Source organism: Bubalus bubalis, chromosome 5 (assembly GCF_019923935.1).
Source record: "Bubalus bubalis isolate 160015118507 breed Murrah chromosome 5, NDDB_SH_1, whole genome shotgun sequence".
Taxonomy (NCBI): Eukaryota; Metazoa; Chordata; class Mammalia; order Artiodactyla; family Bovidae; genus Bubalus; species Bubalus bubalis.
This window is the reverse complement of record NC_059161.1, coordinates 34,554,768-34,577,882: the sequence shown is the minus strand read 5'-3', so window position 1 is coordinate 34,577,882 and position 23,115 is coordinate 34,554,768. Positions and strand designations below refer to the sequence as shown.

The 23,115-nt window shown below is 52.4% G+C and overlaps 1 protein-coding gene across 3 annotated transcripts in view; it reads right to left on the bottom strand.

Moving 5' to 3' along the window:
• The window catches only part of CAMTA1 (calmodulin binding transcription activator 1), a 987,191-nt gene that overhangs the window by 845,702 nt on the left and 118,374 nt on the right, over positions 1–23,115 (bottom strand). The gene's annotated exons all lie outside the window — the stretch shown is intronic.

Below are 23,115 nucleotides of genomic sequence, written 5' to 3'. Positions count from 1 at the left end.
ATACAAAATAATCCATAAACTGGACTTAATCAAAATTTCTGTTCTTCAAAAGATACTGTTAAGAAAATGAAGAGAAGTCACGAACTGGAAGAAACTATTTGTAAAGCCTGCATCTGCCAACTGGCTGTATCTAGACTATATATAAAGAACTCTTGAAACTCAATAATAAGAACACAGATAACCCAATGTTTTTTGAAATGGATGAAAGATTTGAACAGATATTGCACCAAGAAGATACAGAGGTGGCAATTAAGTGCTTGAATATCATCAGTTATTAGAGAAATGCAATTACAACCACAACCAGACACCACCTATGACCTGTTTCAGTGGCTACAATTACAGTAAATTGAATCCAAAGCAGAAATAGACTCACAGACATGGAGAATAGACTTAGAGTTGCAAAGCGGGAAGGAGGAGGAGAGAGGGGTAGGGTGGGAGTTTGGGACTAGCAGATGCAAACTATTACAAGTAGGATGGATAAACAACAAGGTCCTACTGTAGAGCACAGGGAACTAGATTCAATATCCTGTGATAAGCAGCAATGGAAAAGAATATGAAAAAGAACATGCATATGTATACCGAGGGCTTCCCTGGTGGCTCAGATAGTAAAGAATCTGCCTGCGATGTCAGAGACCTGGTTTCTTCCCTAGGTTGGGAAGATTCCCTCAAGGAGAAAATGGCTACCCACTCCAGTATTCTTGCCTGGAGAATTCCATGCACAGAGGAGTCTGGTAGGCTATGGTCCATGGAGTCACAAAGAGTCAGAGACAACTGAGCAACTATCACTTTACAACAGAAACTAACACAACATTGCAATTCAACTGTATGTCAGTAACATGCAGTTTTGAAACACAAAAACAAAGTGAATGACCATACAAAGGGGTGGCAAGGATGTGGGGGAACAGGGGCTCTCATGACCTGCTGCTGGCATGTAAAACAGTGGGGCCACTCTGGAAAGCGCTCTGGCAGTTTCCATATGATCTGGCCTTTCCACTCCTAGGTGTTTACCCAAGAGAAGAGAAAGCATATGACCATACAGAGACTTGCGTGCAAATGTCCACAGCAACTTTATTTGTAATAGTCAAAAACTGGAAACAGAGTTCCATCAATAGGTGAATGGACCAATCAACTCGCATCCACACACATGTAACACTGCTCATTGATAGAAAGAAATGAACTGATACACACAAGATGGATGAGCCACCAAGTAACTGAGTGGAGTGAAAGGCAGCCCGAGTAAAGACTGCAGACTGTAAGATCCCATTACCATAAAACTCCAGAAAATCCAAACTAACTATGGCAAGGAAAGCACAACAATGGTGCTGGGAGGGAGGCGGGGAGAGCCTGGAGGGAGGGATTACATAGGCATCTGGGACACTTCTAGGGGCTGGACGTTTCATTCTCTTGAGCCAGTGATGTCAGAACTCACCAAGGTGTATGGGGATTTTTTGTTTAATGTTTTTTAATTTTTTGGCTGTGCCACATGGCATGAGGGATCTTAGTTCTCCAACCAGAGAGTGAACCTGCACCCCTTGCGGTGGGGGCACAGGGTCTTAACCACTGGACTGCCAGGGAAGTCTATGGTGTATGTTTTAAATACGTGTCATGTATCATACATCAGTGATGCTGTAATTAGATAAAGACTAACTTCAATGTGAAGGGGCCGCTGGAACTGTGGGAGGGGCTCCAGGATGTGCAGGTACTGTGAGCAGGGAAAGGAAAGAAAAGGAATCAACAGAAGGAACAGTAATTGACCCATGCCGAGAGGAGGGAAAGCTTGCATCGGAATTCATTCAGTACATTGGTGTTCCCTGAGGACACCGAGGAAAACAGGATACGGTCCCTCTCCTGAACGAGATCAGGACAAGAGCCCTGATTGGTGGCTGCATCGTTGTGTATCTCCACCATAAAATCACACCGTGTGTGCAGGTGTGCAGTGTGAGTACACAGCCTGACTGCCCAGTGGACTGACTTTCAGCAAATCACACCAGCACCCTGCCTTGGCGCCCTCCTCTGTGAAAGGAGGACAACAGTGTGTCCACCCCACGGGGTTGTTAGGATTCAATAAACTAGTATCTGTGTGATTCTCAGAAGGATCATCGTAAGCTCTCAACGCGAGAGCCACATGTGGCGCTGTAATTGCCACCGCTTTTATGACTAAACCTTCTTAGAGACACCCACCAAGATGCAGGGAGAAATCCAGGTGCTCAGACAAATGACTCTGATTCTATTTGTTTTTCTGTCTTTTCTTGCTTTTCCTCATTAAACATGTATTGCTTTTAAACTGAAAGTTTTAAGCAAACACAAATACACAAATGAACAAATAACCGAGAACGCTAGACAGCTCCAGGAGGTACCAGCCCACTTCCCCGGGCGATTCTGAACAAGCTCCCTGTGGGTGCTCAGCCTGCACACTCCCTCCCTCCTCAGACATCCTAGACGTCTCCCCCCAGAGGCCCAGATCGGAACCTTCACCTGCAGCAGGTTCACATGTAGGAGGTGTTAATAGGGGTTTCTCTTGGCCCCCTTCCTTGTGGCTTTGCTTTAAGTTATGTATCTGGCTGCATCAGAACTCAGTTGGTGCATGCAGGATCCTCATTCCACCTTGCAGGATCTTTCATTGCTGTGCACAGACTCTCCAGGCCTGGCACACAGGCTCCAGAGCTCACAGTCTCAGCACTTGCAGCACATGGGCCTACTTGAGCTCTGTGGCCTGTGGAATCCTAGTTCCCCCTCCAAGGATCCAAATCATGTCCCCTGCATTGCAAGGCAGCTTCTTAGCCATTGGATCACCAAGGAAGTCCTGTAGGCTTTTCTTCTAATCAGACTGAGGGCATCTGGACTCTGGGCAAGGGTTGTTGCATGGAACAGAAGAATCAAAGCCATGTGGGGTTTGGCCCACCGGCTCCTGCCCTAGTGAAGGGCGAGGCCATGGGGTCCTGGCTCCCCTGTGGAGCCTTGTTCCTCACATGGCCTCGACAGCACGTACAATAAACCCCAGAGAACAGAGATGGCTGCTGGGGGTGGGGGGAGGGTGAGGACAGTCCAAGGGTCCCTCAGCCCCCCAGAGGGGTGTAGAAGCATATGAGAAAAACCTGGCCCTGGAGAGGCCTAGTGTGGGGATGAAAGGGCAGAGCAGTGACCCATTCCAGGTGACAGCCAGCCAGCCAGACCCCTCCCTCCACCTGCTCCTCACACACCCACAAACCCGCGGTGAGTTACAGGAAGATTTAAATTGGCTGAGAAATCCCAGAATTAAATGAGATTATGTTTCCACAGCTGGTGGAAGGAGGGATTGAAACAGAATCTAAATTCAGTTATCGAAAGGGAAAGAGCTCCATGTCGCCTACCCTGAGCTGTGGCAGAAGTTGGTCCCTGCCACAGACTTGTCTGTGGCCACCATCAGCAGAGCGGTCACCTTTGATGGACTGAAGCAGCACTGGGCACAGATATGAATGTGTGTGCCTGCCCTGGCACTGAGCAGAGAAAGCCCTGGACCCTGCCTGGGCACTGGCCATCCTTTAGGGGGACAGGTGAGTGGAGGAATGAGGACAAGTCACCAGGGAGCAGAGGGAAGCGAGGCCAGCTCACAGCTTCAGGAAAGGTCATCTGGGTGGATCTGGAAGCTTCCAGAGGACAACACAGGCATGTGATGCACAGAAAAGCCAACTTCAGTCTACAATGTGGTCCCCAAGGGGGATGGGGTGGGATGAATGGGGAGATTAGGACTGACATATATACACTACTACATATAAAATAGATAACTAATGAGAACCTACTCTGTGGAGAGAACTCTACTCAATGCTCTGTGGTGACCTAAATGGGAAGGAAATCCAGAAAAGAGGGGATATATGTGTAAGTATAGTTGGTCCACTTTGCTGTGCAGCAGAAAGTAACACAGCATTTGTAAAGCAACTATGCACGCATGCATGCTAAGTCGCTTCAGTTGTGTCTGACTCTTTGCAACCCCATGAACTGTAGCCCACCCGGCTCCTCTGTCCATGAGATTCTCCAGGCTAGAATACTGGAGTGGGTTACCATGCTCTTCTCCAGGGGATCTTCCCGACCCAGGGATCGAACCTGTGTCTCTTACGTCTCCTGCATTGGCAGGTGGGTTCTTTACTACGAGCACCACCTGGAAAGCCCCAAAGCAACTATACTCCAATAAAAATAAATAAGAATAAAATATGACCCCTCCACCAGAAGTTCACAGTCAAGTGAAGGGGACAAACGAAGGAGAAGGAAACAAGGACAGTGCTGGGAGGGCAAGTGGGGAGTCTCCCAAGTGCTCACTGTTGGACACTGTCGTGTCGTGAGGATGTCCCTCCATCCTTCTCGAGATGAGGAAGCAGATAAGGCAGCACTTGCTCAATAAAGCCAAACTGGGGACTTCCCTTGTGGTCCAGTGGCTAAAACTCTATGCTCCCACAGCAGGGGGCCTGGGATAGATCCCTGGTCAGGGAACTAGGTCCCACCTGCCACAACTCAGAGCTGGCACAGCCAAACAAAGCCAAATTGACTCCATCTAAAGAACTGTCCTTTATCCTGAGAGTATGTCCTTCCAACTTTTCTTTTACGAAATGCTGATGATACACGGTGACTGGAATTTTTCGAAGTCTCACTTGGCAAAATTAAAAGGTGGCGACCCTGGAAATCCCTTCCATTAAAAAAAATCCCCTGATCTAAGAAAGTGCTCACTCGTGGTGCCCATGGGGGGCGGCCTCAGGGCTGGTGCAGAGAAAACAGCACAGCACAGACACTGCCCCTGCCTGGACCAAGTCATGGGGAGTGGGCAGAGGGGCAAGGGGACTTCTTTAGACAGGGGGCTCTTTGGGAAGCGACATTTAAAGTGAGACCTGGAAAATGAGCTGGAGCAGCATGGGAGAAGCTGAAGACAGAGAGGCCAGAGAGGTGGGGTGGGGATACAGCACAAGCAAAGTTCCCGAGTGAGAAGGAGCCAGTGAGATCCTGGAGCTGATGCAGGGGCAGGAGGCAGGGTGTAGCAGCTGCAGCTTGGACTGCAGGGATGGGCCTGTCTGGAAACAAGGCAGCCAGGGGCATTTTCCCCAGGAGGAGACGAAGGTCAAGATGGGAAAGGCAGGCGGGAGTAAAGGTGAAGAGGAGGGGCTTGTGAGAGCAGGAACTACATAAGCAAAGGCCCGGAGGCAAAGCACCTGCTAAGTAAGACACAGCCCAGCCCACCTGGTCTACAATCTACTAAGACACAGGCACCTGCTGAACAGGAAGGTGTAGACACCTGCTTCCCCTCTGACACTTGCAACGTGGGCACAGCATTTTAGAAATCTTTTCAGATTCCCTGTGTCAGAAACCGTGTAGTTTGGGGAGCTCCCTGCCAGTTGAAGCAAGAGATTTCCGTAGTTCGGGCAGAGGAGAGGACACTGTACCCACTGAAACAACACTCTCAGCTCGGAATGGCACGCATGATCTTTGTTAGTGTCAGCAGCGTGGCCGAGACTGGAGAGCATCTTGTCCGGAGGGAGGGCTTTCTGAAGCTGGATCCTGGGTTCTCCCACGAGCGTGGAGAAGATGGCCCTCTATGCCCCCACCCCTGGACTGATGCCCCAACTGGGGGCAGAGAATGAAACACAGAGGGAAGAGGGGCAGGGAACAGCCCTTCCTGTCCCCAGAGACGGGGAGGGGCCGAGAGGGAGGATGCAAGTGGGCAAGAGATCCTCGTCATCTCTGCTGCCCACGGCGCCCCCCAAATGGGTACCGGGGGTCTGAGAGCCTGAGGGCCCACGACCTGCTTCCTGGGTGACAAGGAGAAGCCAAGGTCCTAGGAACGTGGTTCCAAAACTGTGCACCCAGGCACCCCAGAAAGCCCCTGTAAACCCATGAGATGACAGGGTATTTCAAGTTATTGAGGGAAACAAGCAACGCTAAGTATCTGTTGGACCTGCCAGACTCCACTGGAACCACTGGCTTGGGGAGGTGACAGTTTCACCGTGAGGGAAGCCTACGTGCCTTTGAGGCTGTCGTGTCACTGTGAAGCTGGGCTTTCAGTGGTTGCTGAGACAGGAAGGAAGGACCTGGAAAAAATCTGGATGGAACAGGAGGTGGAGGTAGCAGCACCCCATCTGACTCTGGAATTTGAAAAGTTGTCCAACCTCTGATGGGAGCACATATCCCATTAATAAATGATTTGGTAACTTAAGAATAAAATAAATTATCAGTAGGATATTTTCAAGTGGCTGTTATTAGGACACAAATACTTAAGGCATTTGATCTAACTGCTTCATAAACGGAACTGTTAAGTATCCTTTGGGCCTAAGAATGCCATGATAAAAAAATCACTGGGGCACCCAGGGTGCCAAGACCCAGGAAAGTTTAGGCATGTCTGCTCTGGGGCAGGTAGAGGGCCAATAAGAAGAGTCATGGTGACTGACAGACCCGCTTGGAGCTCACACTCAGGCTGGCGGGCGCTGTTCAGAGCAGCTGACTTGGATCAACTGTTTCCTTCTCTAACAAGCCCTTTTGACTTGAAGAGGAAACAGCTCCTGAGCTTCCCGGGTGGTGCCAGTGGTAAAGAATCCGCCTGCCAGTGCAGGAGAGACACAAGATGAGGGTTCAGTCCCTGGGTCTGGAAGATCCTCTGGAGGAAGAAATGGCAACCCACTCCAGTATTCTTCCCAGGGAAATCCCATGGACAGAGGAGCCTGGCAGGCTACAGTCGATGGGGTCACAAAGAGTCAAACATGACTGAGCATGCACACAGCTTCTACACAGAGGGTGCAGGCTTGGCAGAGTAAGTGACTCTGTGGGTGATGACTATTGTCACTGTTATTATTATTATTACTTTTATCATTGACGTATGATACACCTAGGAGGTGTGGGCACAGAGAGGAAGTAAGCGCCAGCCCCCCCACTGTTCAGCTGATGAAGGGAGGAGCCACCCATGACCTGCATCTTACCCCCCACACACCCACTGCCCCTGGTGGATAGAACCCCTAAGGCCTGCTTAGTGCCCTGAGACCTGAAGGCCCCAGGCCTCGGCTGGAAGGAGGAGGACAGGCTGAGACCTCTGACCGCCAGGATGGAGCGGTTGCCATGAAATGCCAAAGTGGATGGGCGGAACCTATAGGGCTGCTTCCTCTGAGGAAGGTGGGCAGTGGCTCCTGGGGCCCACCCATCCAGCCTCTCTGCAAGCAGCAACCCAGGACTTGCCCGCCAAGCTCAGGGACCCACTCCCTCAGCCACCACCAGGTTGGGAGGACACATCCCTCCCCAAACCCCATGCAACAGGAGGGAACGGGAGAGAGGCACTCAGAAAGATTGGACAGGAACCCAAAACAGCCAGGCAGAGGCACGTTCCCTCAGGGGCAGCTGCAAGCCACTCGACTAAACCCTTGGCATGGACCCAAAATCCAGGAGCTCAGCCCTCCTCTCTCGAAAGCAAGGCCGGCCATTCAGGGTGAATGAGGAGCACTACATATTTTCTGCACACACTAGGTGGGAGTGAGCAAGTGGAGGAGCCCATGGCACACAGGCTGAGGCATGAGAGACAGAGGACTTGGGAGGAGGGGAGCCCTGGGCCAGGCCAGCAGGGCCTGCCGTGGAGTGGCCTCAGGCCCCAGTCCACCGAGGGATGGATGACGTTGTTCAGTCACTGAGTCGTGTCCGACTCTTTATGACCCATGGACTGCAGCATGCCAGGTTTCCCTGTCCTTCACTATCTCCCAGAGTTCACTCAAACTCACGTCCATTGAGTCGATGATGCCATCCAGCCATCTCATCCTGTCATCCCTTCTCCTCCTGCCCTCAATCTTTCCCAGCATCAGGGTCTTTTCCAATGAGTCAGCTCTTTGCATCAGGTGGCCAAAGTACTGGAGCTTCAGCTTCAGCCATCAGTCCGTCAAATGAATATTCAGGGTTGATTGCCTTTAGGATTGACTGGTTTGATCTTGTTATTCAAGGGATGGATGAGTGATTCTGAAATTCCCTAAGACCCCAGGCTCCAGGAGCCACCATCCAGGGGACCCACAGTCCGCAGGGCCCAGTGGGGCCAGGGTCGGACATGTTCAGTAACCCCACCGCACCCAGGAAAGCTGGACTAGGTCTCACAAGAAAACGCCCAGAGAAATCAGACCACGAGGCAAAGTCAGGCTGCCAGAGTTCATCAAAATCACTATTTGCAAGATTTCTATCTGCCCTAGTTGACTCGTTTCAAATCCAAAGTGCCACATTCCCCGGTATAGTAATAGAAAGGGTATTCATAGGCACTCCAGCTTCCAAGAAGATGCAAAAACTTAGCTCACATTTTTTAAAGTTTATAAATAGCCTCAGAAAAGGAGCTGGAACACGCTTCTTAGTAAATACAGCTGACCCATTTTCCTCATTCTTCACCAGGAATAAAGCGAGTGTTACCACGGAAAGTACAGAAGAGTCTAAATATATATTTCCTCCTCGCAGGCACCCAGATCAGAAAAGCAATGTCGACACCCAGGAGGTGAGGGAGGGAGAGGCCAGGCCCCTGGTTACCACCCCACGCTCCTGATGGCCAGGGTGGGAGCGGGCAGCCTCCAGGGAGCCCAAGTCCCAGGCTCAACTCCGGGCTCCTGCAGCCCTCCTCAAGGCCACATAGCTTGGCCAGGCTTTCCCTGACTGCCCCCTTCCCAGCAGCTTTTGTGTTCCTACTGTCTGTATTCCCAACTAGTAGGAAAGCTCAAGAATGGGGATTTTTGCCCCCTGGGTTCACTACTGGCACCCATTCCTGGAACCTGGCATGTGGTAGGTCAGCACTATGAACTGAGCAAGGAGGTGACAGCCGGGTCTACTGGCCTGTGCTCACAGCTCTATTTCTAATCCCCATCAGCTGCCATTTCCTTTCTGTGTGGGATGTACCCTGGTCACCCCTCCATTTGGGAAGCTGCAGGCCAGCCTGCCTGATGACCTGGGAGGGGGCCCTTGTTTTTGATGAATTCCATACGTAGGAGTATTGCTTCTTCCCTTCCTTTTGGCAGAGGTGATGGTACAAAACACTTATGCACCAACCCAGCAGGGCTCAGTCATTCAGAGAAACAACATGACCTCTGGGCAGTCCCTGAGGAAGGTAGGTGTGTCTGTCTGTCCAGTGCTCTATCCGTGGAGCTGGCACCTCTGTCAGCCTCCCCGGGACCCCGCTCACCGCCCCAGTGCTTCATCTGGCACTGGCAGCAGACCCCTCTCTGGAAGAGCAGTCTCAGGGGGCTGGAGGCAGGGCAGAAACTAAAAGCCTCCTGTGCTGTTTTCCCAAGAGTTGCAGGGGATGCAGAGGAAGGGCAGGTATGCAGTGGAACCAGCTCTGCAAGACTGCCCGGGGCTGTGCCTGCCACCCTGAGGAAGGACTGAAGTCTCTGGGGTGCCTGCCAGCCAAGCAGAGAGACACGTGAGCAGACAGCCCATGGGGCAGAAGCCAGGGATGCCCTAGGAGGCTTTCACTGGAGCTGGGGTCTCCATGGAGCCAGGACCCTGGGCCAGACTTGGGGAGGGCACCTGGTTTCCAGCCACTAAACAACGACAGAAGTAGACTTCCTGCCCCAGCTGACCCTAAACACACCCCATATGGCCAACTCATCCCCACGGAAAGAACCATGTGAGACCCTTCCCAGGCTTCCCAACCCCACCCACCCACCTCCACTTCACACAATGGGGCTTGACCAGGTGGCCAACCCCATGCTATGTGCTGGGCTGTGGGCGTCCCCACAGGGCCTGGCTGCGTGACTGTGGGGGTGGCTTGTTATTCCTCCCCACTCTCCCAAGAACCCTAACAAACCTCCCTGAATGGGAAACAAACCTCCCCTCCCTGCCAAGAACCAAAAGCTAGCAGCCCACTACCCCACCCAAGCAGAGGGACTTACTATGGGTCTGCTGTCCCCACCTCCCACACTCTAGGACACCCCCAGTCTGATCATGGATATTCAGAGCTCAGGATCGCACCCCCTTCACCCCTCCACAGCACTGGACCCCCATGGTACTCACCCAGTGCCCTACACACAGCAGGCACTCAACCAGGAATGCAGGCCTCCTTCTTATAAAGAGTGAGTGCCTGGAATCCTGGGAGTTTAGGCCATATTTCTGGAGTCTCTTATTCTTTATCAGTTATTTCTCTAGATTGACTTTGGAATTCATCATCTCGCTTATGATCATAAAAGAGCTTAATTGATACTTATTTGATGGAATCTACCTTATCCAAGAAATTTATGACTTCAGAGAAGTGCAAGCAGCGACCAGCAAGCAGAACTTGCCACCTGAGAGCCACCGGCTCCACCCTCCACCAGACTCATTCCTGGAACAGACAAGGGGATGGGGTATTGGGGGGAGGTCTAAGATCCCAGCACCCCAGACTGAAACCTGGCTCTCAGGGGAGCTGGGGACCCACGTGCTGGCTTTAGAGCATGTGGGCAAACCCTTCAGCATTTCTCCCAACAAGCATGCATGCACACATGCTCAGTCATATGCGACATGGAACCCCGCGGGCTACAGCTGGCCAGGCTCCTCTGTCTACGGGAATTTCCAGGCAAGAATACTGGAGTGTCTCCCAACAAGAAGAGGGTGAAACTCCCCCCTCCTTGAAGACATAAAAGTGATGCTGTGTGACGTCATGGGGTTCTCCATCAGGACCCCCACGTCTGGGGCCCCCATGAAAACGCTGGCCAGCCTGCAGACGCCACAGGAGGCCCAAGGAGCTGCCGCTGCTCTGCCCCAGATCTGTCTTTCCAGATAAGGAGTAAAGGGCCCCCCAGACAACTCGGCCCAGATACTGTCTGACTCAGTGGCTCTGGGACCCCAGGTGAGAGCCCCCAGCCCAGTCCGCCAACCCCCGCAACCAGGACAGGTGACCATGATAAATGATTCTGCTAAGATTGGGGTGACTTGTATGAAGCCAGAAACAGCTGGAACAGTACACAAGCCTTGCTGGCTGTAGGACCCTGGTCAGACACCTTTCCTCCTTCTGCTCATCTGAAATGAGGGGACTGGGGACCAGGAACAACAGATTTTTGCCACCCCTTTAAAATTAAGATGAGAAAAAAAAAAAGAAAAAAAGAAAGGTGCAATGAAACAATTCTTCATAAAGCTAAATTTATTTTTTGAAGAAATATGCTTTATCTTGAAATTATGTTCCTCTTAGATTGTTGGTGCTGGAATATTCTTCCACTTATGAAATGATACAGTAGCTAGCCCCTGGCTTTTAAATGGCCTCACTTGGTCAAATTTAAATTTTTAAAATTTAACCAGCCTGTGACATTCAAAGTCGGGGACCCCCCTGGCCTCAGATCGCTTCCACATCTGATAGGCCCTGATTTATGAAATTCCCTACAGAAAAGGGGAGCTGCCTCTTCTCCCGCCAAGTAGACTCTGCAAAGCCCAGTCCCAGCTTATCAGCTCAGACACCTGGCTCCGGTTTAATATAGCTCATTGGTCACACAGAGTCAGCCCTTAACAGGCCTGTAAGCCCTTCCGCCCTAGGCAGTCCCCTGCCTCAGGTCCCTGGCATGCCCCCTCCCCACCTGCCGGCTTCCAGTGGTGCCCACTCCCCGCTGGGCCCTGGAAGGCTCCAGGAACTCTGTGTGGAAGGAGAGCTGGAAGCTCAAGCAGAGAGAATCCCTTCAAAGTCCAGCATAAAAGGCCTTGTCTCCTATGCCCATGCCTCCTCCAGCAGCATCTGGTCCGTCTTGAGGCAGGACGGCTCACCCCGGAGAGAAACACACAAACCTCCAGAAAAGAGTGTCAGCAGATCCTGCACTTTCCAAAAACAGAGTGTTTTCAGGCCACGGAACAGAGAGATGCCAACCAGAAAACGCTGTGGGCTTGATTTCTCAGTGAAGCAGCCTCGAAGTGTCTGATTCCCTGGCCTGGCTTCTCTGTGGCCTCCAGAGATGCTGCGCCTTGCAGCCCGGCCAGGTTCACATCCTTTTCTCCTCTGCATCAAAGGGTCTGTGGCCATGGAGAGGGGAGGTGCAAATCCCTCCAGCCACAGGATGATGACCAGGGTACCACAGCAGGATTACTGGGCTAGAGTATTTTCCAACCCTCAGGGCATCAGTCATCCTAAAACACATCCCTGTGCACGTGTGCTAAGTCATTCAGTCGTGTCCAACTCTTTGCGGCCCCGTGGACTGTAGCCCGCCAGGCTCCTCTGTCCATGGGATTCACCTGGCAAGAATACTGGAGTGGGTTGCCATTTCCTTCTCCAGGGGATCTTCCCAACCCAGGGATCGAACCTGCATCTCTTATGTCTCTGACATTGGCAGGCAGGTTCTTTACCACTAGTGCCACCTGGGAAGCCCAAAACACATCCCTCCCTTTACCCAACTCCAGGGGTGCAGTGGTCCCCAGCGCTGAGGCCCCTGGTGGGGGAGGGGATCCGGGCTTCCTCAGGAGAGGCCGTGAGAAGGATGCGCTGGTGCTGGCGGCTTCCTGACCCCAGATAAATACCACTTTGAAGCCCCCACAGTATTTCTCGGGCACAAACAGTACAGTGAAGCCGGGACATGTATATGCGATTGGGACACAGTTATCCTGTGACAACATTCTATTCCAATGACTTTTCTATTACCGCCCATGATTAATGATGGAAATTCTGTCACTTGGGATGATGGATGCAGGGCTGAGGGCCTGGTATAGATTACCCAAGCCCCAGCTTCCCATTGGCTCCCAGGACAATGTGGCCTGTGCTTCAGTCGAGCATAAATGTAAAGTTCCTTTAGATTAAAAAAAAACTCTTCTCCTCTGGAAGCAGCTGGCTCAGGACTAGGGGAAAGGTTCCACCCCCTTAAACCTGCTTTCTCTCGCGGGGGGTGGGGTGGGGGGCCTGGGGCGGTAGTGCTGCTAACATGCTCTATGGTTAAGAATAAGTGCATAGTGCACAATTCTTCACAAACAGAAGCTGGGAAAAAGGCCTTTGCTACAGCAGGAAAGTTAAGAGATGGCCAAGCAGGGCTCGGGCATTCAGGGCCCCAGTGCTGGGTCTGACATAGCCCCTCCTTCCCAAGCCTAGGTCCCAGGCAGACCTTCCCTCCTTCCCTGCCACGCCTGCCCGTCAGGGGCCTGCGTCTTTTCCCAGGGCCCCAGGGTCTCTGAGGTCCTGCCTGTCTCCTGAAGCTAAAAGGCTTGCAGACATTCCCCTGGAGGAGGCCTCTCGGGCTCTGCTTTGCGGTCCTGTCTCTGTCCTCCCCTTGTGCCTTTGGTGGGGGTGGGGGCACATGCAGTGTCTGACACTCTCCTCCCCCTCACCCCACTTCACCCCTTGGGCGTTTCTATTTGCTCCCCCAGCTGTAGCTGCTGCTGACTCCCGAATCTGCATTTCCCAGGCCCTCCTGGATTGTGAAGCTTGATGCTCCCCGATCCCACTGCCTGTGAGTGTCTCTGAGGGCCTCCACCTGCAGACTTCTGTACGCCGACCCCCACCACCACCCTCTGGTCCCACGGGCAGGAAATGCACCCTCCTCCAGCCCAGTTGGCTCCTCTCTGACCCTCACCCTCCAGGCCCGATTGATTCCTCTCCTTTACAGCATCTTGAATCTGTCACTTTTCTCTCACTCTGGCCCAGTTGTCACCTGGATTAATGACAGCAAGAACAGGGTCTCGAAACAGTTTTCCTTATGCACGGTCTTACCACCCTGGGCTTTCCTCTGAGCAACAGAAATCTCATCAGCCTCCCAGTTCCTGGGCCCTCCAGTGCCTCCCTAGGCACATAACGAAACTGGCCACAGCTGCCATCTGGCCTCTGCTCCACCTGGGCCCTGAGACAGCTCCAGCCCAGCCTCCTCCTCATTCCACGTTCCACACTCTGTACTTCCTGCGGCTTCTCAGACACACCACGCTCTCTCTGGAGGTTGCATCTTCACCGGGCAAATCCTCTTCCCTGGAACAATGTCCCCTCCCAGCCCCCTTCACCTCGTTGCCTCCCGTTCAGCCCACAGGTCTCAAACATCACTTGCTCAGAGAAACTGCCCGACCCGCACCAGACCACAGGGGCTTTGCTGAGGGCTCTGGGAATGCCTGTGATCCTGCCCTCCCTGTCACACCTCCTCCCCCCGGGGGTGAGCTCGGAGTCCGCTAGGGGCTTGGCCGTCAGCATGGCCCTGGCACGTCACACGGCGTCAGCACAGAGCACATGTCCATTACAGGAGCCGTCAGTGGGGTCGCCGAGTAGGGAACTTCTCTGCACTTGGGGCTTCTTCCCACCCTCCCACCACCAGAATACAAACTCCCTGAAGCTCAGAACTGTGACGAGTCCATCTCTGGCCCCCAGGGGAGCCCGTCATGGGTCTTGTGCAGAGCAGGTGTTCAGAACATGTTTCTGGAGAAACCGGCAGAGGTGAGAGAAAAAGACTCATATTGAAGCACAGGGAACCTAGAAAATCAGTGGCCTCATTCATAAGGCAGAGGCTTAAAAGTTTAAAGAAGGAGAGAGAATGGATGTGAAGTATGCGGGGAACATGCCGGCCTGTAAATCAAGCTGTTGTAAATGCCACGGGAGAGCGGGAGAGCGCTGTCTTTCTCTGCAGAAACGCAGAAAGCAGCTGTAATTCAGAGGGGGTGGGGCGCCTTACAGGAACTCGTGGGTCTGGATTCCTGGCACTCCTAACTCAATTTGGCCATCTCTCTCTCAGCGTCCTTTCTTGGAAAACAGATGCGCTTTCTGCTCTGTGATCCTGGGAAAGGCCTGGCTCTGTGCTGATGGGTGGGGGAGCCCCATCCAGGGGACACCCGGGGATCTCTGCTGTCCTGGGGATTCCCACCTGGTGGCAGGAGAAAGCACAGAGGAAGAACACAGGGACACCCCATGCCCTGAGCCCTTCCCCAGGCAGCAGTGTGATCACCTCTGAGGCATCTGGGCCTAGGAACAGGAGGGCGTTCACAGGGCGTGCCCTGGAAACTTGGGGGCTCTCCAAACACCTAGACTGGGCGGTGGGTGGATCGGTCCCACACCGGAGACTGGGAGTGGCCTGATGGTGGGACCACACTACTGATTGTAGGGATGCTTGAACACCGCTGACTCCTCCTCCCCAGACTCACTGGAGCTGGAAGCCAGAGGATCACGGCTGCCTCTCTCCTTCCCCACCTGGGCCCTCAGGCCCACCACTGCACACCCACTCTGCCCACCCCCAGGTTCTGCCCCATACCCCACGGACCTCCCTCCAGCAAGCCTCTCCTGGCAGACCACCTCCTCCAGCCCTCCCTCTCCTGCCAGGCTGCCCTGGGCTCCCCCATGTGAGAAGCAAGTTTCAGGCAACTCTACTCTTGCCCCACCCCTGCCAGCCCTGGCCACTCCTCACCTTCCTGGGAAGCTTGTCAAACTGAAGCCACACCACCACACTGCCACCTCCAAACCAGGAGGCCGGGCAGAAGAATTCAAGCCCAAGTTCCCACAAGGACAAGACAAAGGAATTTTTATGAAATGCAGAAATTCAGAGACGTTCTAAAATTCAACTCTTGGTTGAGTGAATGCATGTACCCCACAATAACAAATTATTTTCCAAATTTGGTTTTGAGGTTCCTGGAGGAAAAGGAGTGAAAAATCTAATTTTTGAAACCTTCATAAATATATGCATTTTTTTTAATAAAACTACTTAAATGAATCCACTTTTGCCTGACAAAGTGGAGAAACCCAAAGCTCTTGGATTTTAAAAGCTTCCATTAAAGCAGCCTTTTTTTTCCAAAAAAAAAAAAAAGAATTGAAAAATAAATGAGAAGGCTTAATTAAACCCAAGGCCAATAGGAGACGGCCAGAATGAGACTCCCTGACAAGTCCAGGAAGCCCAAGCAGAGCTGTGTCTCCTGCTTTTCTTATTTCTGAAGCATCTCCAACCAAAGGCATGCCTCTGAATTGTACAGAATTAGAATTCTGCTGGGTTTTTTTCTTTTCTTTTTTTTCAGGCAGTACAGTATGTCTTCATTGGTGCTACAGCAGGCTCGTAAATTAAGATAAAAAGGTGGTGATATGGAGACAAGCATGTGTTCCTGGGGAGGGAAGAGAAATCAGCAGAACATTGGCCCAGTGTCTGCAGCTCTGGGCACCTCCCTGGCTAAGGTCTCCCTGTTTCCTCGGACCTGCTAAACTGAAAGCCTCGACTTCCACCGGCCAAGCCTAAGCTGGCTGCATCTCAACCGTGCACACATGCCACCCTCCCCAAGGGTCTGCCTGGACCAGGTACAGAGAAGGGATGGACAACCCTACATGTGGTACCACTGGTCAGAGGCACAATAAGTGGCCACTAGCTAGGCGCTCTGTGGCTGTGTGCACGTGTGGATTTGCTCTGCCTTAACTCAAGTGCATGCTCACTCACTCGAGAACTTATTCAGTACCTGTTAAATCTATCAGGTGCTGCCCCTAACACCAGAGATACAACAGTGAAAAAGTCGGAATGAAAAAGCCTTGCCTTTTCACAACCTACATTCAACAGGGGGAGGCAGGCAGGCAGCAGCCAGAAGCCCTCAGAAATGATCAGTTGTGATCATGCTCAGCACCCGAGGCAGTTTGAGACCATGTGAGCAGAGATTTTTGCCGTAGTGCAGGGCCCTTGCCCCCTCTCAAGATGCTGACACGAACCCTGTGCTCCAGATGAAATGGACTAACCCATCCTTGCCAGTCCCCTGCCTGCATTCATGCTGTTCCAGCAGGAGGGCCCCTCTTTACTCTCAGACATCCTTTTCTGCCTTCAGAACCCAGATCCATGCTGCCTCCTCCAGGGGCCTCCCCTGTCCTCTCCCCTCCATCCATACCCCGCCCCCCAGCACGTTCCTCAGCATGGTCTCCAGCATGGAGCACAGAGCCTGGCCCAGCACAGTCTCTGGGCCTCACACAGAAACGTCCACATGTAAAGCAACTTGAAAACCATCAGGAAGAGCAGCAGAGCACTGAGCGTAGGAAATGGTTCGTAGAAACTTCTGGGAAGAAGCTGACCTGAGTCTTGGCTGCGGGAAGCTACGTGGGTGAGGGAGAAGCAGGGTTTTCTGGGTAGGGGCCAGGGACTCCTCGGATCAAGCAGGTGCCGGCCACCAGGGGCAGAATGCCTCCCTGGCTGTGATGGCACAGCGCTTGGGAGGTCACCCCAATAAGCTGGAGGAATGGGGAACCCCAAAGGCAAGAGGCTCTGGGAGGTCCCAACAGACTCCCCAGCAGAGCACTCAGCGACCTGATGGAGCTGGTGTCCAGCAGTGTGGGGCTCACAGGTAGGGGGTGAGGGGACTCAACCTCCCCAACCATCTGAGCCAGAGGATGTGGTGCCAAGCAGTGGAGGGCCAGACCAAAGGTGAAGGCTCAGAGCTAGGGACCAGGGGAGAAACTGGCCCCAGAAATCCGACTGCCCCTGTATGGCCTCTGTCCCCAGGGATGTCCACATGTAGAGGGAGAGATGGCACTTGGGCCCTTTCTGGCAGGGGGAATTGAAGCATAGGTAATGTGATGCACCCAAGGTCACAGCACATGGATGGCAGCTCGGGCAGGACACTTAACCTCACAGAGCCCAAGCTGCCTTCCCTGCAAAGTGGGAACAGAAACACCTCCCCAGCTGCCCAGTCAACAGGACTGCAGGGGAGGGTGGGGGGCGCAGGTAATGTTCTGACACACGCACGGTGATTGGCAGTGGCCTGGCTCAGCCCAGAGCGGCTATGATACCACATCCCCTACAAACTGGGGTCAAGTCTCTGCTGAGAGGGTGGCAGAGGGGACCTAGGGGAGCTGGGAGAAGGGATCAGCCTGGAGGAGGTGCTGGGAGGACTGATCATAATCCACACACACACCCCAACTCTGCAGAGGGAGAGCGCCTCAACCCAGCCAGTCACCAAATGTAAATTACGAACTTCTCTACTGTAGCAGCAGAAATACCAAGGTTATTTTGAAAAGTACTAAGAAATGTGAATTCCCTGGGGCTCTTTATATAAAGAGAGACTAGAATCACTGGCCCCCAGGAGACTGACAGGAAGAGAGATACACTTTAATATTTCATTAGTGTCCCATTAGCAAGATAACACACATTTTCACACTTGGTGACTTCTTGGGAATATCTCATTCAGAAACAAACGGGAATGCCACCACGGCTTACCCACGCTGGCCCACTAAGCGTCCTGAAGCAGCCCAGCAGAAAGGACTTGACCTTCAGGGTTACAACTACTCAAGCCAATGAACTCAAGAGTATGCAACTTCCTGGGAGGCTCCCACAAAACCTGTTAATTCGGACAAGAGCCAGGCTACTGAGCTGAAAAAGTGAGGAGGTGAAGCCTTTCTTTTGCTTCTCAAGCCAGGCTCACAGGGCTCACCCTTCCAGGCCACCCATCAATGAGGGGACCCAAACAGCCCTTCAGTGACAGCTGCGGTGGAGGGCGGGGGAGAGTAACAAGGGGGCAGGAATTCAGGAAGACAAGGGTGGGGTGTCCTTAGCCACCAATGTGCAAATCGTCGTCACTTTCATTTGCCTAGCAAATATGAGCATGTGCCAGGAACAGGCTTGAGGCTGGGCACAGGGCAGGAAGCATGCAGACAGCAGACATGGAAGCAGAGAAACAATGAAGCTGTAGGTTTGTTTCACAGCAGACCCAAGAAGCAGTCTCCATGTTCCCATTTTTCAGATGATGAAAACAGCTCAGGGAAGGTAACTGCCCTCTGCTGTCCTTGCAGCTAGAGGCGGGACGTGGTAAAGGGAGGGGCCTGGGCGGGGGGCAGGGGGCTCTGGGTCCTAGACCTGCTCTGCCCCCAGTGACCTACTTTATGGAGTATTTAGAGATGACACACGCAAGAACAGTGCAGGTGAGCTCTGTCTCTGGGTCTCAGATATGTTGCTACTGTCTCACTTTCTGGATGGACAATAACTGCTGGCGGGTGGGAGGATTGCTCAGCCCCCTCCTCCCAGTCCCTCAGAAGGGCACGAGGTGCCAAAGGAAATGACCCCAGGCAGGGCCCCTGTGGCTCAAATGAGCCACCTTCATACAAGAGGCCTCTTGGGACCACACTTCCTGATCCTGAGCAGAAGTCATCACCTACATCTGAGAAGTAGGGGGCATCTGGCCTCCAGGGACACCCTCCCCAACTCCCTCTAACTCGGTCTGTTGTTAATTTAAGGCAGAGGAACCTGCCCGAGTGGTGGACACAGGGGATGGCTGCGAGCATGTAATTAATGCGGCTGCTCTGAACACAAGGTGACGCCTCGTCTCATTAGCAGGTGTGCAGCGATTCAGGATGATGGCCCGGAGGAGGGCAGTGGGGACGTGCAGCCCCCTTTCAGGTCCGCGCCTCACCCAGCACTTCAGTCTCCTCACTGTCAAGCAATGACAAACACAGCTCTTCCAGCAGAAGGTTCTGGGCTGCCAGAAGACCAAGGAGATGCTGGGACCAGAAAGGCTGGCATCCTGGGGGGACAGGCACAGAGCACCCCAGATCCAGCAACCACAGGGTCCCACACAGAGAACTGTTAGGTGACAGGAGGGCACAGCTCAGTCTTTTAAATTCATCCCCATTAAAGATTCGGTAAGGGCTCCTGACCTCATTCACTGTGCTCTGTAAACACCGAAGAAGAAGGTGAACCATGAGGATGCAGTGACCTCCCCAGCTGTGGCCTGCTGCAGGGACACCAGGGAACAGAGAGCTATCTCCCAACAGAGTGAGCTCACACTGAGTCATCTCAGCATCTTCCCTTCAGGACACAAGACCAGCTAACCGGTAAAGGAGAAAGAATATGAAAAAGGATAGATGAGTAGACAGATGGATAGAGAGACAAATAGATAGAAATATAGTAGAAATACAGGTAGATAGAAATATAGATAAAAATACAGAGAGATGGAAATATAGAAAGATAGACAAACAGAAAAATAGAAATACAGACAGAAAGATAGAAATATACAAACGTAGACAAACAGAAATCTAGACGGACAACTGAACCACTGTGCTGTACATCTGAAACTGACACAATACTGTAAACCGACTACACTTCAATAAACAAACAAGAAACTGTGGCCTGGATAATGAAAAAAAGAAAAGAAACAAAACCAGCATTTCTCTCCACCTCACCCCTCCCCCACCCCACCAACAAAAAGAATCTGGCACTGGCTTCATCTTATATGCCTCAAAGGTTGCAGAAATATCTCAGTAGAGAGGGTTAACCCTGTAAAGCTAAGCTGCAGCCTGGCTCTGAAGGCACACACCAAGGTGTGGGGCCAGCCTGGTTGACTCCATCACACAGGAGCTGGAAGATAACTGGGGAAAAGAAGAAAGCAAGTTGCTATCTTGGTGCTTTAAGACAACAGCCCTTCTTTCCTTTCCCAGGACATCACCTAGGAAAAGCCCCTGGCGGTTCTGGAACCCTCTGGATCATGAACTTGGATGGTGACCCAGCAGAAAGGAGATGCACAAAAGTGCTCCTTGGATTGCTCAGCAGCCACCTGGGCCCAAAACAGGTCCCACGGCCTTAGCACATCTGCTCCACAAGGACAGTGAGGGGCTGTGTCCAGACCCCACAACATCGTCCATGTACAGATAAAGCCAAGAGCCAAAAAGGGGCGCTGCAGCCTCCACATGGGCACATCAATTTGGGGATCGGAGAGTGGGACAAAGTTGGCCGATGAGAGATCCATGCAAGCTGGGCCATGCTCAGGGTGAGCAGCTAAAGAAGATGGGGGAGATCTTCCTTGGTGTTAGGGTCACACCAGGGTGGGGATGGGGGGACTTAAAAAGTCGCCATTCTCCCTGAGAGCTGAGCCTGAAAAAGATCTGGAGAGTTCACTTTGTGTGTGTGTGTTGTTTTAGTCACTCAGTCGTGTCCGACTCTTTGCAACCCCATGGACTGTAGCCCGTCAGGCTCCTCTGTCCATGGGATTCTCCAGGCAAGAATACTGGAGTGGGGAGCCATTCCCTTCTCCAGGGGAATCTTTCGATCTTCTCGACCTGGGGATCGAACCCAGGTCTCCTGCATTGCAGGATTCTTTACTGTCTGAGCTGCCAGGGAAGCCCGGAGAGTTCCCTGAGGGGAGGTTTTCACAAGTCCTTTCCATGCACACAGATCAGTCTCACCTGGTCACACTCATGACCAGAGGTAGGTGGGACACCTGGGCCTTGCCTGTCAGAGGACAGCCTCCTGAGGGCACCCCACCGGATGCACTCAGATCCACACTGCAAACTTGAGAGCCCACAGCCTCACCAGATCCTGAGACTAGAACCTTCTCTACCCACTGGGTTCTCTCCCTCTCGCACACAACTGTGCCTCTGCCAGGTACAAGCTCGTTCCTCAGCTGTGGCAACTGGTCCAAAGGTCTGCTCTAGGGCCCAGGTCAGGTGGAGACACCGTTCCCCCAGGAACTGCGCCCCCTTCTGGAGAGGCCCTGGGGCGCAGCAATCCTTTCTGGCAGTGAATTTTCAGACGCGTATTCCAACCCGCCCCAAGAGACCAGCAGCGTTTCTACTTAGATTCTGCTTAGGAAGAACAGTGTTTTGTTTTTTATTCCAAATGCAGGTGGAACAGGGAGGCAAAACTGACCTTTCACGTGAATTTTGCATTAATTCAGAAATACTCTATCCAAATAGAGTATTAGGTGACTTATGTGCCCTTTCATCTAAATTATTAAAAGTCCACATATAACAACACGGGATGACCAAAGCAGACAAACACAAGTTTTCTCTTAAGGCAAGGAAATCCTCATTTTCCTGGAGAATAAAAGAGAATGGGGCGAGTTGGCCTGCTTAATCCTCCTTGCTTCCACCGAAAAAATAGAAAAGGATTATGATGTAAAATGACCAAGATGCTTGTGGTTATTATTGTACTTCTCCATGTTATTCTTTGATTCGATGCCTTTTAATTAAATTCAAATTGATCAAGCAGTTTCAGCAATGACTTCTCAATACTCATGTGTGATTCTAAGATGCTGGAATCTGGCTAAATTAATACTGCACACTCACCTGCCAATAACAACTCCTGGTGAAAAATTGCACATTCTGGAGCCTGGCAAAGCCTGTCCCGCTAAGTGGTGCTGGAAGGACGAAGCTGGGAGCACCTCAGGACAGACCCCAGCCATCTGTGGACTCTGGTCTCCCAACACCGCATGCACTGCCTCATGAATCCTATTTTATCCAAGCTGAATCAAGGCATTTTTTTTAAAATTTTATGTCTGCCTTCCCAACTCCACTCCAAGAAAATAAAATGGATGCAGGCAGTGGTTCATGACTATGAAACCTGGAGAAGGGTGACAGGACCACTGTCCTAGAAGGCTTGAGTTTATGGGGAGAATCAGGAGGTGAGCGAGTTGTCAATGCACTGACACACAAAACCCTTTTCTGGAGAAAAGTGCACGAAACTTTCAACCTGTTTCTTGACTATTCTAGCTTAGCATCTGCAGTGATCAGTGAACAGCATTCTGTGTGCCAGGAAACAGACAAGCTGTGGGTAGACAGACTGCATGGTGGGTGCAAGACAGAAGCCCCAGCCACCCATCTGCACAACACAGTGGTGGGGAGTGCCCCCGGAGGCCAGGCTCGGAAGCCAGAGGCCACAGTGGCAGTGGAACAGTGACAGCCCCTTCTTCCCACACCTCATCTCCAGAGACACAGATAAGATACAAGGAGAGGATGCCCGTCAGGCAGCTGAAACACCTGGAGGAAAACCTGCCGACAGGGTAAGGGGTGCTCTTCAGATGGGGTGGTGAGGGGAGCCGTGTGAAAGGGGTGTCTGAGGGAAGAGGTGAGAACTGCCTGGGGTTCCAAGCAGAAGGAACACAAGTACATAGGCCTTGGGGGGCCTGGGAGCCAGACCACCCGAGGCCTGGAGGTCACAGGAGGGTTCTGGATCGCTCTGCCAGTGTGAAAGGACCACACCAGCTCCTGGCTGGGGGCGAGAGCAGAGGGCAGGCTGGCTGGCTCTCCCCTGAGCACTCAGGGCTCTGGTCACCAGGGTGACTGCCCGTTCCCCTCATCGGGGTGGCCCAGTTCCCGCTGCTCCCTCTCCAGAGTCTCACTGGGAAGGGACCATTAACCCAGGGAACCATGCAAGCTCACCTCCTGTCAAGAGTCGCCTGAGCCCGGGAGACACTCCAGCTACTAAAGGTCATGAAGCGCCAGTTTGGACAACATCCAGGATTCCTTCCCTGGCCTTCATCTAATGCTCACCCTGCAAGCATGCCATGCCCAGG